General features: G+C 41.9%; 1 long non-coding RNA gene across 1 annotated transcript; it reads left to right on the top strand.

Annotated features, from left to right (window-relative positions):
- The first annotated feature begins 3884 nt into the window (after nt 1-3884).
- LOC138208505 (uncharacterized) lies at nt 3885-13814 on the top strand. The gene is made up of 2 exons (XR_011179096.1): nt 3885-4108; nt 12333-13814. It is a non-coding gene; the product is annotated as an uncharacterized lncRNA (long non-coding RNA).
- The last annotated feature ends 311 nt before the right edge of the window (nt 13815-14125 follow it).

Raw genomic sequence — 14125 nt, 5'->3', positions numbered from 1 at the left:
GGCCTGTCAAGTTGTATAATGTTTTCTGTGGCTCTGGATTGAGTTTTCCAAAGTTAAAAAAAAAAGATGGCATCACTATTGCATCATCGAGGTTATTTCGGGTTATCTCGGCTTGGGCTTCAGATGTAAAATGTTCACCTGGGTCTTAAAACAAGTGAGGATTAAGGAGGCAGTAATGGTCTAACATTTGTTTCTCACAAGTCCTAACATTTTATGAAACAGGAGCACTGTATTGCTGGAGTGTCAAAAGTTCCTGTATGGAAATGACATGGGTAAAATAATGTTTCTTGCCATCTTCTATGTCATCTAAAATGAAATCCGATAACTTTCCAGAAAACAGGATACTCTTGTGCTTACTTAATGGAACATTCGTAGGTGGCTGTATAATAATATCACAGTTTCAGAACTGTTAATATAACAACTTTACCTACGACACCATGATTCACCTCTGAGGCTGGAATGAATCTGGAGTTTATCAGAATAAATTCTGACGCTCGAGTTTTTGCGTTGGAGGAGGCGAACACTCACTTTGAGTGACACTCAGTGTTTCTTACAGTCCAACCTGCCCTGTATCACTTTGTATTATGCAAACCCTGCTCTGTAAAGCCTGTAACTTCAAAAAGCTTCTCTTTCAAGAGGAGATATATTAATTTGGAAAACATCCCCGAACAAAGTCTGCCGGTTCAGTAATGAAGTAGGTCCGGGGTCCAGGCCAAGGCAGAGCCGAGGAAATATTATTACAAGTGGACACTCTGCAGAAACACCAGACATTTTAATTCAGTGCCTAACACTGCCGGCACCAGCATCACCTCTCTGAGATCCTAATCATGGTAGAAATTCTAAATATCAGCTTTCTGTGAGCATGACTGCAATCTAGTCATTTGTGGCTTTCACCTATGATCAGAGAAATTGTACGTTTCTATTCACATTTTGTCAAGCAGCCATAGAAGAGTATCATTAGAAGCACACTGAGGGCTTCCTATTTAACTCTATGTTATCATTTTCACTGTCAGGGTAAGTATATACATGTATTTCCATGATAAAGTAAATGTTATAGAAGAGTTTCTCTCCCCTGTGTACTTAAATGTCGCACATTTTATAGTCGTGTCCCTTTCATCAGACCAACACCTGGTGACAGGCCAGCATACAAGCAGCAGCAGTGGCTTTTTCTTTTATCCATGATCTCCAGCAGATTGAAATTGTTTTCAGCTTGAAAAGGTGCCCTGCATCAGTGGCTACCCGCAGGCTACGTGATATTTCAAAGTGTCCTTGCTTTTATTCACACGCGTTTGCATTCACCTGCCTAATGTGCAGAAACAAAACAGAGATGAAATGCACGCTGTCAGTCAAGTCCACTTGCTACCTTTGTCTTTGTCAAACATTTGTATCAGCGCGACAGGACAGATATACTCAAATTAAACAAAACTGGAATTAGTGTTATCTCTGATAGTGAAACTAATCTACTGTTCCTTTAAATTAAAATTAAAATTAAAATTATATCAGCAAAATGGAGGGAATAAAGATAACCTTCACCAAATGCCAAATATTTCAATTTAGAGAGCATATGTAGCAGCCAGTGTGGACTCGAGTTACATGACTTGTTTTACCTCCGCGTATGATTTGTGGATAATAATTTCAATGTCCAGTCCTGCCATCAAAGGCCAGGACACTGGACCTCGAAGCACTTAATTCAAGTTATAATGCTTAAAATATCATCTCCGGTTGACGTGGCAACGCCTGTGGTTACTGGCGGTCATGCTAAGAGTGACTTATTCCTACAAGTCCCAGACTTTCATTCAAAATGACATGTTATTGATCACTCAGCTTAAGAAAGTAAATCTGAAGTAAAGACATTTGGTTGCATCTCATGACAAAAACTTTACAATTTCTTTGTACTCAAATCCAAAAACAGAATGTTAAACCCCGCCAATGACAATGCAAACTACTATATATTAAGGCAAATACTGACCTTAAATACATGTAGAGGCTACTGCAGAATACATAGCAGCTGTCAATAGTATGACAAGTAGGCTGTAGTTGTAATATTAAGGTAAGGGAAGGATCACGGTCAATGCTGACTTGAAAATTGAGGCAACGTGCATTTGACTTTTTGAGTTTTCCTCAGCTTAACGAAGAGATGATGCAAAGGCGTCTACAACCGTCAAAGATTTCTTTGTGGAACTTCTTGAATAAAACAAAAATGAGATGCAGTGCAAACTCGGGTAAAGTTAGCATATCACACTGTCAGTCTGCCCAGTTATTTGAGAGCGAGGAAGCGAGCAGAAGCTCCATCCACACATCAATACTCGACGACCAGCTTTATCACCAGACAGAGTAAGTTTGATATTAAACGTGCAGAGCAAAAAAAAAAAAAAAAACAGCCCTCGTGTCAAAGGTTAAAGCTAACGACATGCTTCTCATCAGATTTGTCTCAGGCGAGAGTTTTGAACGTTTGATGGTTTTTCAGTCTCTCTCTGTGTGCCTGCAACAGCAGCATGAGGGGGAGGAGGCTTCTTTGAATAATAGTTGAATAGTACCCAGTGAATATCGAACAGTATCTTTGCTTGAAATGGCCATCACTAAAAAGAGGAATAATTAGTGGGAGATGTGGCTGTGATTTTAGACCCGTTGTGCTCTTGGCAGCGTTCAACCTCCGTACCCTTACAGGGCTGTGGGCTGCCAACGTTTTTTATAGGACCTTTTTAAACTGATAAATATATATATATATATCCCTGTCAAAAAAGTACATTAGCTCCACGTTTATTTTGCATTTTAATTTTACCTCCATTTTTGCTGCTAAGCACTTATTATTTCAGTTTTTTTGAATGGCAGCTGTCACCTATCAATCAGCCTTCTTCGCCTGCCCGTTCAGCCATGACGTAGCCCACTGCTCTTTACTGCTCATTTTATATGATCTTATTTGTTTAAAAAAATAATTAATAATCAAAGATTCTTTATCATTTTGCAGCTCTCGATACCTGTTTGTCTTGCTCACACTGGGTCAAAGTGTTGCTCTCTTGGGGTCTCAAACCTGTAATTTCTTTGCTGTTATTAGATGTACCCCCCCCCGTGTTGATTGCTTGCATTTATTCTCATCTGATGGCTTCTCCGCCTCACACAGCAGCTAGAACAGGATGGATTCAGTTCACTATTTATAACCCTGTTGCAGAGCAGGTTGCTTCAGATTCTCCTAATCTTAAATTAGCTTGAGTTGCTGAACTATTCAAAGTGATGCATCACTGAATCAAGCCTGTTTCCTGAATTCTAGAAACTCTCCGAAAAAATGTGAAACTTTCCATACATTTTTTTTCCATCTTCGGTGTCGTTTCATGCCGGGGAAAAAAAATGAGCCAAAGGGAGTATTTCTGTTATGTTGACAACATGGCAACAAGATTAGCCGCTCACTAAAGTTGCCAAATGGCCTGTAGCTGCCTTTTGAACTGCAAAGCCACCTGGTTATGCCTGTAATGGTTGTAACTACATCCATTACGAGCTGCTCTGTGGGACTCGGGATGAGTCACAGGTGTTCAGCTGAGGATGCTTCTTAAGACATACACCCCACCCCACCCCCACCCCCTCCGACCAACAACAACAAAAAAAAAGAACTTCAGGTGACACTTAAATGTGGACTTTGCTTTTTACTGCGTGTAGGTGTGCATGCAAACATGCATACAATTGGTGCGTAGGGGTGTGGAGTGGTCAACTGATGAGGCACTGTGGAGGCTGAGAGCTCTGGAGAGTGGTGTGTGGGTTGGAAACCTCCTCTCCTCGCATTGAAACACACACGCACGCACACACACACACACACACACACACACACACACACACAAAGCTGGGGGAGGTGGAGGCAGCAGCGCTCGCTTCGCCGGCTGTCCATTGATCAGTGGAGAGGTTGGTAGACTTAAAAGATCAGTGTAGAGACCGGTGGAGAGCAGAGAGAGGGGATGGAGAGGAGGATACTGGGGATGGAGGCAGCGAATGAGAAGATGGGAAGAAGCAAAGTGAGTGAAGAGACAGACAGAGACGAGGTCGAGGGGGGAGAAATAAAGAGGCAGATCATGGCGTCTGGGGTAACCCTGGGTTTTAACAGCCTGGATGAAGCCTGTTGGTAAGCACTTGATGTTTCTGTGTTTCTACGTGCGATGTGATGTATGTGCACATACCGTCTGAGTGCCCATTTGTATGCCTGCCTGTGTCTGTGCTGCCCATGCTTCGGTGTTGAGCCACTGCAGAAAGAGAGAGAGAGAGAGAGAAAGAGAAAGAGGGAGAGAGAGAGAGAGGGATGTCAGGCGTTTGTCTCCAGTGCAGCAGCAGGAGTACAAATCTTCCAGGGTTCCTTCCACTGCAGACAAAACCATTCAGTCTGTTATCTGTTCAATTAAAAACAGCAGCGTTCTCCGGGCTGCCGCCGCTGCTGCAGGATTCATTCAGACCGGCTGCATGTGTTTGAAAAGGTTTTAGGGTGGGGAAAAAAGAAATCACGCGCAGAATCGATTGCATTTTCGAGCTGTGTCGTCTGTGAGGGAAAAAAAAGAGTTCTGCTCCCCAGATGCAGTTTGTATTGTGTGTGAGCTGGGGTTTCCTATGAAATCCCAGATAGATGTGATGTAGTAGGAGGATTTAACCATGCATACACACATCTTTAAGTCACCACATTACACTGATCGCCCGCAAGGTGATTTTAAAACAACCCAAAAAGATGACATACTGTATGTAGTTTTCTTTTTTTTCCTGTGGTGTGACAGAATCACTCTATGGGGATTTTCTCTTTGTCATAGTGGCATTGAATGGTGATTTAAAAATATAGCTACAACTGCAGTCAGAGGTGATGCAGTCAGTCTTAAAAAACGGAGAGGTTAAGCAATCATGACCCCCACAGACCACCATTCAAAACCACATCGGAAATGTATTACATTTTCTTTACTACTTCATACAAAAGTTGTCTAAAAGACAAACAAACGAGAGCAGATTTTTATAGCGACGAAAAACAGTTCTGCTGCTTATTTCTGATTGGCTGAGCGATTGTTAAATAGCCAATGAAACTGCAAAAAGTACTATGCACCAACCAGAGAGCATCACTTATGATGCCATTCTGTGAGGATTAAAACATTTTTCATTGCAGGAGTTTATATCAATATTTCAGACTTGATATTCAGGTTGGATTTCTTTACTTTGTGTTCTTGGTCATCGCAACTCTTTCCAATCAACTCCCCTATTTTTCCTGTATTTTTCATTGGAAGTGCAGACTCAAATATCAGCCTATTAATGGAAAGGATCACACCAGACTGAATTTAATGCACTGGCACTGATTTTATGCAACATTACCACATCACTTTAAAGCACAGCCACTTGTAGCTGTTGCACTCTAAACTACTCCCCATTTTTCTCCGTCGGGGGCCCCCCGGAGGTCCCCGGACCCCAGTTTGTGCACCACTGAGCCAGGCAGCAGCTGAAGAATCGCCCTTATGATATGGAGGCAACACGCGTTGACGTGTCGCGCTGCGCTTCCGACCACTAGTATCGGTATGCGTCTTGTGCACACACGCACAGCGCTCTCATGGGGACATGCGGCCAGCAGACGCAGCCACGGTAAGTGGAGCCCGTTTTCATACGGTCGGCGCTTTATCTCCAGGGAGGGAACACTAACTTTCTCCAACCTCGGTCTGTCGGTGTTGTCCGTGTTGGAGAAAGGGAAGTTTAAGAGACTTTTTTTTTTTTTTTTTCTCTCTCTCTCGTTCGTCGGCACCATTCCGCCGTTCGCAGCCTATCCATGCAGATTGCGCAACGCGGCGTGTGATCGGACTGAAAAAACGTGAAAACAATTCAATATTGTTGTTTTTATTTCGCACCAGTGTCGTTACAGAACGTTCACTTTAGCCAAAGTCCATCTCATCACCTCGGTTATGCTTTGCTTTGGCCATGCGGGGCTTCTCCAGGGAGCACATTTCAGTCTCTCCACTTGGTTACAAAAGGGGATTTTCACGCACCAAGTGTCGTTTTTTCCCCCCCAAAGCCACATCTACGGCGCCGTTCAACCTTCGCTTGTGTTTTTTCTTTTTGCCCCAACTTAAATGTTTCGCTACTTTGAGGGCTAAGTGCGGTGCTTGGTCCCGTGTGTGTGTGTGTGTGTGTGTGTGTGTGGGGGGGGGGGGGGGGGGGGGGGCAATGCGCAAAGTGTGTGGTCTCCAAGCTCTCCACCCCCGCAGAGACGCACGGCTTGCGCGCACGCACACACACACACACACACACACACACACACACACACACACACACGCACGCACGCACGCACACGCACGTGTTCGCACGCACAAGCACACACACGGACTGTGTCTGTCTTGGTCGGGCATGGATGTCTCTGGGTCTCAGGAATGCGCCCGGCGTTTTCTCTGTATTTTTCACATTAAGAGCAGTTTGGGAACCGCTCTCAAAGCCGCTCTCAGACCGCTGCCACCAGCGTCAAGTGCGCTACAATAAAACGTAGACATCCGGTTACCATTTTCATAATATGAGTCGAACTAACGGGTTATAGTGACAAAAAGTAAATCTTTTTTTTACATTTATGATAACATTGAATACATTGCATGTGTTGACCGTCAATTCAGGCTTTCAGTAAGTGACTTCCTCTTAAATCCAATGACTGTGGCATATTGTTCAACTTGCATCAGTTTAATTGAAAGTATCTGCCTATTTTCATTTCTGATGAATTAATAATACAACAGATTATATAGTTGATCAAGAGATTAGGGTCATTGTTTGGTTTATAAAAATGACCAGCTACTATATCTCAAAGCTCAATTCGTCTCGACCCTTTTGTTTTTTTGTCAGATCCAAAACCCAACATTTCTCAATGAAATCAAAGAAAAACGAAAAATCCTCCCAACAGAAAAGGAGGAACTTTGTAATATTTGGTGTTTTTCCTTGAAAAAGATCTCAGACAGGTAATTGATTATCATAAAAGCTGCGGATCAATTCAGCTAAACAACTTTCAATTCATCTAATTATCCTTTTAGCTGAAATAAGCCATGGTTAATGGCACTAAAACTGCAGATACTATTATCTAATGATTGTGCTATTTAGTATTAATTAATTATTGAATCAAGAGTTGCAGAAGAATTACGCATACTCGACAGATATTCAATTTTATTTTTACATTAACAAAAGTCTGTCATCTTGAAGGTATTCTGCATTTAAATATTCTGTTTTGTTAATGCATCTAAAACACCTTAATTTATAAATGCTTTTATTCTGAATGCAACAAGTCGTGTAGTTTCCGGTTTGCTCCCTATGAACTCCAGCGGCTTCATGCTACAGAGGGAAGGGGGGGAGTTTGCCCCTGCCTGGAGAGGAGAGAGGGGGAAATTCTTGTGTTTTTGGTATGCGATTACCCAGCGGAGAACCCATGACTGAAGGGGGGAAGAGGAGGAGGAGGAGAAGAAGGAGGAGGAGGAGGAGGAGGATGGGGGCTTGGGTTGAGTTTAGGATACATTCCTTGCCTTCCTCTTTAGGTAACCACATTAGTGGAGCTGCTGCACATGTTGCCTCCTCACATGACACCCCACCAGCTGATGCACTGGACAAAGTGGTCAGATGACCTCAGCACTGACAAATATGATCCACAGATTGCTCAGGAAAACTACAAATCTCAATCAGAGACACTACAGAGACCCCAAAGAACAATGCAACACCCAAAATCGAGGGATTGAAACAAAACACATCTAATGTTCCTGAATTTACCTGCTGTTTAGTATTTGCAGGTTATCTACCTTTTCAGTCCTATTAAAATGACTTGGGGACTGTACCAAAATTATTAGGTTGGGGGGTGAAAATTATATTATTATAATAAAAATACAGACTCTCGATTTAGGTTAACACTATGATACATTTAACTTTACATTGGTTTTGTTAATGAATAAAGTCTGGCTAACAATAAATGGCACATTCTTGCTAACTGTAATATGACATATTTGCTGTTTCTCATATTGCTAAAAATAAAACCCTGTTACAGAGACCCGCTTGTTACCCGTTTTTTTTTTTTTTAATGGAAAATGATCCTTTATGATCCATAAAAGAGGATTCATTTCACTTTAGGTTTTGGCAACTGTTGAATAATTTTGTTTACGGTAAATTTAAAGTAAAAAGAAAACAATATAAAATTGACAGACTTCTCTCTATTGTCAAATAAATAAGTATAACTCTTCCCCCATTTCTGATCCCACCCCTCCCTAATAATTTCTGTACAGTCCCTTAAAAAACTCGATTCAGTTCATTATTTCCATCAAATTCTCTTACTGTTAGCAACAGCTGCATATAAACCCTTCGGTGGTCTCACACTCTCAAACACACACTCTCCACGGCCCGGCGTTTGCGTCAGAAATTCAGAAACGTAGCCCCCTTACATCTGACATATTAAATGGGGCTTGCCAGATTTGCATAAAACCAGCCGAGCTCTGCCTGTTCTTCAGCGTCTCTGTCGAAGCCATAATCGCCCACTCACTAACGACAATTACTATAATGGACTGATTGTTGGATTATACCACCAAAGTGGTTTTAGCTCGCATCTGCATAATTGTTCTTAGCATATACGCGCCCGTGGGCTCCTGGCTGCCATTAGCCGTTGCAGGGAAGAGAGTGACTGAGGAGTCGCTCGATGCTTGAAGAACAAAGTGTGTACCGATTGCGTGGGTGTTTTGAGTGTGTGTCCGCGTACTGGGTGCAAATGCACTGAAGCATTGTCTCATAAAAGATGGGTTTTGGATCAGATTTGTTGTTGACCGAAAGGGCAGCTTTATGAAGGGGCAACCTCAGGAGTCAAATTATTGGCCCATGAGCAAGACACTAAAACTAGAACACGCAGTTATGGTGACTAGGGCCGCAGCTAACGATCAATTTACTTATCGATTAATCTGCTTGATTAATGTTGGGTGCACCTTAAAATGTCTTGTTTTGTCCCAACAGTCCACAGACTAAAGATATTCAGTTTATCATCACGGAGGATTTAAGGAAACGGAAAATATTCACATTTAAGAAGAAGACGGAACCAGTGAATTGTAGCATTTTTTTATGTAAAAAAAAAAAAGATTAATCATTATCAAAAAAGTTGGCGATTCATTTATTAATCAGAAGCAGGACATTTGCGTTAAACATCATCCTGATGAGTCAACTTCATAAATAAATGTTCAGAAATGAAGGTTATCCAAGTAAATATGTCATCCTCCAGGAATGATGCAAGTCAGCCAAGGGCCAATCAGAGACCAGATGCATCATCGCTGCTGGTTTATCAGCGGGGTCGCTGATACAGTCTCTCCAAGTTTGAAACACTTTAATAGAAACTCAACCACTTGAAAAAGCATCATTCCTCTTTGTTGTGTAACTGCTGATCAGAAGGGATTTTAAATCATTTATCCATTAAAATGTTTGACAATTTATGCAAAAGAAGCTTTCCATTTGAAAATGTGATGACTTTCACATCCTGGGAAACAAACGCTTCAGTGACATCATTGTTAAATATCAAATATTACTCATGCTCTGAGTGTAAATACACCAAACTAAGAGATGCTTTTGGTTATTCAGTTTATGTTCAGATGCCGGGACGCAAAGTTAAAGATGCGTCCTTTGTGCAGCTTTTGTCTCGTCCCATCAGTGGAACTCGCGTCACATGACCAACAGATGGACAGACACATCCGTAGTACATGGGGGACTGTAGCAGCATGAGCCAGATCAACAGCTGAACCCAGCTTTCCACTCGCAGTCTCTGTATAAACATGCGGCGAGGCTTCGGGAGGGGGGGAGGAGGGGGGGGGGGGGCTGCACAGAGCGGCGGGGAGGAAATCTGTCGGACTCGTTCCTGCGGCAGAAAGTGCTCCTTCCTTAATCAAATTCAATGGTGAAAGATTGAGTCGGCGCAAAGGAAGTTATTGTCGGTGCCACCTGAAACCTGCACGGAGGCCGCTGTAACTTCATCTCCTCCTCGTCCTCCTCTCATTGCTCATCTCTTGAAAACGGGCCAACATCCCACACAGAATCATGCTCCCTCTTCCTCTCTCCTTTTTCTCTGAACAGCACTCTGTGCTAATTACTCCCCGTTTCCATGGCAATGGGTAGCACCTCGTTTTCTTTTTGTTATCTTGGACAGCCCATTACAAACATGCCTCGCATCACATCATATGACAGAGTGGATAGATTTTTTTATCTTCAAAGTCCAAAAAAGTAAAGCTTTTATTTTGTAATCCGCCTTTTTTATAGTACTATTCATCTGAAATTTTAAGAGTTTTCTATTTCCAACATTTACCTGAACTGGTTATGAGAGAAACAGCAGAGCAGCAGCACTTGCACATAATGCAGCTTTAAACTCATGTTTAAAGGCCGATTTAAAAACCTATTTCCTTCAACTGGCTTACGAGCAACGGCACTTACAGATTCACAATTTTTGTCATGAGTTTTGGTTGTCTCGCGTGAACCCTTTGTGCTTTTTCATCCCAGCTTTTCTCAATGCAGTTGTAAAAATGTTGACAGGCTATAGGCCTGGATGTCACACGAGGCTGCACATCAGTGACTCACTTTGACACAGTCACACATTTCTATATATAAACATGTAACTTATGGGGGGAGGGAGTTAACTGTGACACGGGTCCGAAAACTAGCAGCGGTGGTAATTATTGGGTAAGGAATGACAATGAGAAGGATGGAGGGCGGTGGTGAGGGAGCGATAGCCTGAGAAAACAACAAAAAAAGGGAGATTATCCCAGTCTGAGTAGCCCTCGGTTCATTACTTATTAAACACACAGGAATGTGATGTTACCGTGTCAGGCTGAAAGGAGCAGGATTTAAAACTTTCAATGTAAAGGACTTAATTTCACTTACAGTTGCACAAATTTAGGAAAGAGGTTTAGTGACTTCAAAATCTGCTAACACAAATTTGCTATTTGTAACTCGAGGCAAATACTAGAAAATGAACACCAACAATTGTGCAGAAATTTCAATGTCAAATCCATAAAAGCATCAGTTTGTTGTTTGGTATTAATCCATATTTAAATAACGTTAGTTTTGTCACATTGAAATGTGCGCAAAATAAAAACAGGGCCTCCTCCTCCTCCTCTTTGCGCATGCCATAATACCACATTATCCTCAATGACCCTGGCTTTTATGAATGGGCAGCAGGAAGCTCAGCCATTGGCTGAGAGCGACAGCCAATCAGAGGGGATCATTTGCAACAGAGATGGGAGTGGATGAATGGACAAGTCAGACATTTTTAGAGGTCAGGGCCCGGTGTGCCTGCATGTGTGTTTATAGGTGCGTGTCTCACACACTGACCTACTTGGTTAATTGCAGGCATCTATACATAGCTGTGGGAAAGGCAGGCAGACAATCGGACCGGTTAAAATTAGCAGTCATGGCCACCTGTCTGCTTCTCACAAAGGCGGAAACGCCAGCGCAGAGATGGAGGGAACAGCGAGGAAGGGGAAAGAGGGATGAGAAGGGGGTCAGGATGGAGAGCATTGATCACTCCGCTGGTTTAATTCCTTCTCTCTCGCTCTTTCTCTCTTTTTTTTTTTTTTCCTGCCCAATGCGACACAGGGAGACATTGTTAGGCGGTTGGGATTTGAGGACAGCGGGAGGAGGAGGGTGGGGGTCGGTCGATGGTCTGGGCCAGGCGGAGTTCACATACCACTCTGCCTGGAGCAGTGCCAGATTTCACCGAGCATATAGGTGGAACATCTAGAAAGAGGAGAGGTACCTATTCCAGCTTTTTTTTTTTTTTTTTTTTGGTGTCTCCTTGAATACGTTGTGAGATTGCAGCTGGCGCGTGCCGGCACGTAAACCATACTGTATGTCCACAAAAAAAAAAAAAAAAAAAAAAAAAAAAGACACTACCTTGCAAATAATATACACATCCATCCTGCTACTTGCACCCTTTCCTCCCCCTCCTCTTTTAACACGGTTGTCACTGTATCGCAAAAACCCAGGTTTCCTGCCTTTGTCGTTTCAGACAGCCAACAGGAAACCTTCGTCTTCTTAACTGGCGTTCACATTAAAACGGGCATCTTGTTTCCTAGAATCACGATTTCTCAGCCCACACTTTTGGTTTTGTTCATGTGTGCCTCCCCCAGAATAAAAGAGTTTGTGGGTGGAAAGTTAACATGTTGAGTGTTTCTAAAAAAAAATATATATATATATGTATATATAACTATGTAAAGATGCTATTACCACTTCAGCTGTATGTTTGAACATAAAGTGTTTGGTTCAGCTGTCCTCTTGCGGCCTCTGCAGATTTACAGTCACACTAATTTGATAAATGTGATCAAATTCATACCTTCACGTCTTTCTTTTCCCAGGACCCCCAACAGACTTCGACCTGAACGTGGACTCTCCAGGAAAGGTGATGGGAGAAGTCCCCCGGCGTCCATCCATCCGTGGCGGTCAAAATGGATGCTGCCCAGTCGGCCATGTTGTTTTCAGCGAGGGAAGAGGAAGATGATATTTAGCCATTTTTCCCCACATGCATCTCAACATGTAAATGTTGTTTATAAAGTTAAACGTTTTAAACGAGATTGCCATGCGCATGAGCTCTGCTCGATGCAGCACGCCAACAGTTACTAATTATCATTAAAAAAAAAAATACACTTTATACTATTAATTTATCTGATCATCTAGATTAAACGTCCGATCTAAATTGGGGGACATTAATTCCTGTACTTGCATGGTTAAAAGTCATTTCTATGTATTTTCTGTATTTAGTAATTGTGCACAGCAGGATTGAATTAGCCTGATAATTATCATACAGGGTTTCATCAGTCCTGAAGAGCTGCTAAAGTATTTTACATGGATAATTGACTCCAGTAAACAACCTTTTCACACATGTTGCCGACAAACAAACTTGGCATTTATAGTTGAAGGTGCAAGTGGGAAAAGAGTCTGTGCGTGTTGTGTCGTTTCTTTTTTACGAGGATTCAAAGTGCACGTTTTTTTTTTTTTTTTTATGTTTTAGAACAACTTTGTATTAGAGATCTGTTTCCTGCCAAAAAAGTTGTTTTGTTTGTTTAATTACCAACTGTATTTACATCCTCACCTGTATTATATCAGCAGAGCTGCTCTGCACGAAGTTGTTGTCCTCCTCCTCCTCATTTCCTCTCCTGGCTGCCGGAGCTGCTTGAACCATGGGGCGGCCGGCAGTTGCTCAGTAGTCAGTGTAGATCCTGTGGGGCTGGCAGCAGCTACATCTGGCTACTGGGTCTCTGCTGACGGCCATGTTATTCTGGATACTGTTTGATTATCATGTGTAACTGTTGTTATGTGCTCTGCAGATTGTTTCAGATGGGAGTTTCTTTCTGATGAGATTAGTGTATCTTTTCGTGCTGCTTTTTCCTGAGTGTAGTTCACACCCTCTCTTTGTGATCTTTTGTGCAAGGCAGCTTTTAAATTTCTAAGAAATGTCTCCAATGCCCACCCACAGAGAAGAGAAAAGCCTCCAGTGGAGATAATCCGAGGCTGCTTGGGTACTTTGGAGGACAGCAGACATTTATTTTTTTTAAATAAAGATGAAATTGACATTCAGAGAAGCAGGGTAAGCTCTGGACCTGGCATACAGTGTAGGATTCTGTGTGTGTCAGTCTACAGCTACATTGTCTGCTGGGTTTCAGGCCTATACTCAACCTCTACATTGTGTTTCCACCGTTTTAAATTTGCTTTAAGTGTAAATTTACGAAATGAATTTTGTCGTGTGTTTGAGCAACCAGAAAGCCTGGATAATTTGACAACTTTGTGTTTATTGACTCATCATAAAACATTCTTCAAACAATAAAACAATTTTAAATGTCCGTTTCTGTACAATGCTTGCTAAGCAATTTTATTTATATATAGAAAATGTAAGAGGAGTTGTGTTAAAATGACAAAACTCCTTCAAATTTAATGGCAGGTACTCTGGAAAAAATAACAGCATTCCATCAACAAATATTTTCAAGCAATAAATATGTATTTATAAATAGTGTAAATTTACATCAAGATTAGAAACATAACGAAACAAACAAAAAAAAAAAAATCACAAATTAAACTTAATTCCATAAGTCTATGTGCAACCCATTTTCTTTGTGACTTGGCTAGTAAGTTTTTTTTTTTCCTATTTTTTTCA

Source organism: Embiotoca jacksoni, unplaced genomic scaffold (assembly GCF_022577435.1).
Source record: "Embiotoca jacksoni isolate LCO1_2020_lvr unplaced genomic scaffold, fEmbJac1.0.p SCAF_38, whole genome shotgun sequence".
NCBI lineage: Eukaryota > Metazoa > Chordata > Actinopteri > Embiotocidae > Embiotoca > Embiotoca jacksoni.
The sequence above is the reverse complement of the archived record's forward strand: the minus strand, read 5'-3'. Positions and strand labels throughout refer to the sequence as shown.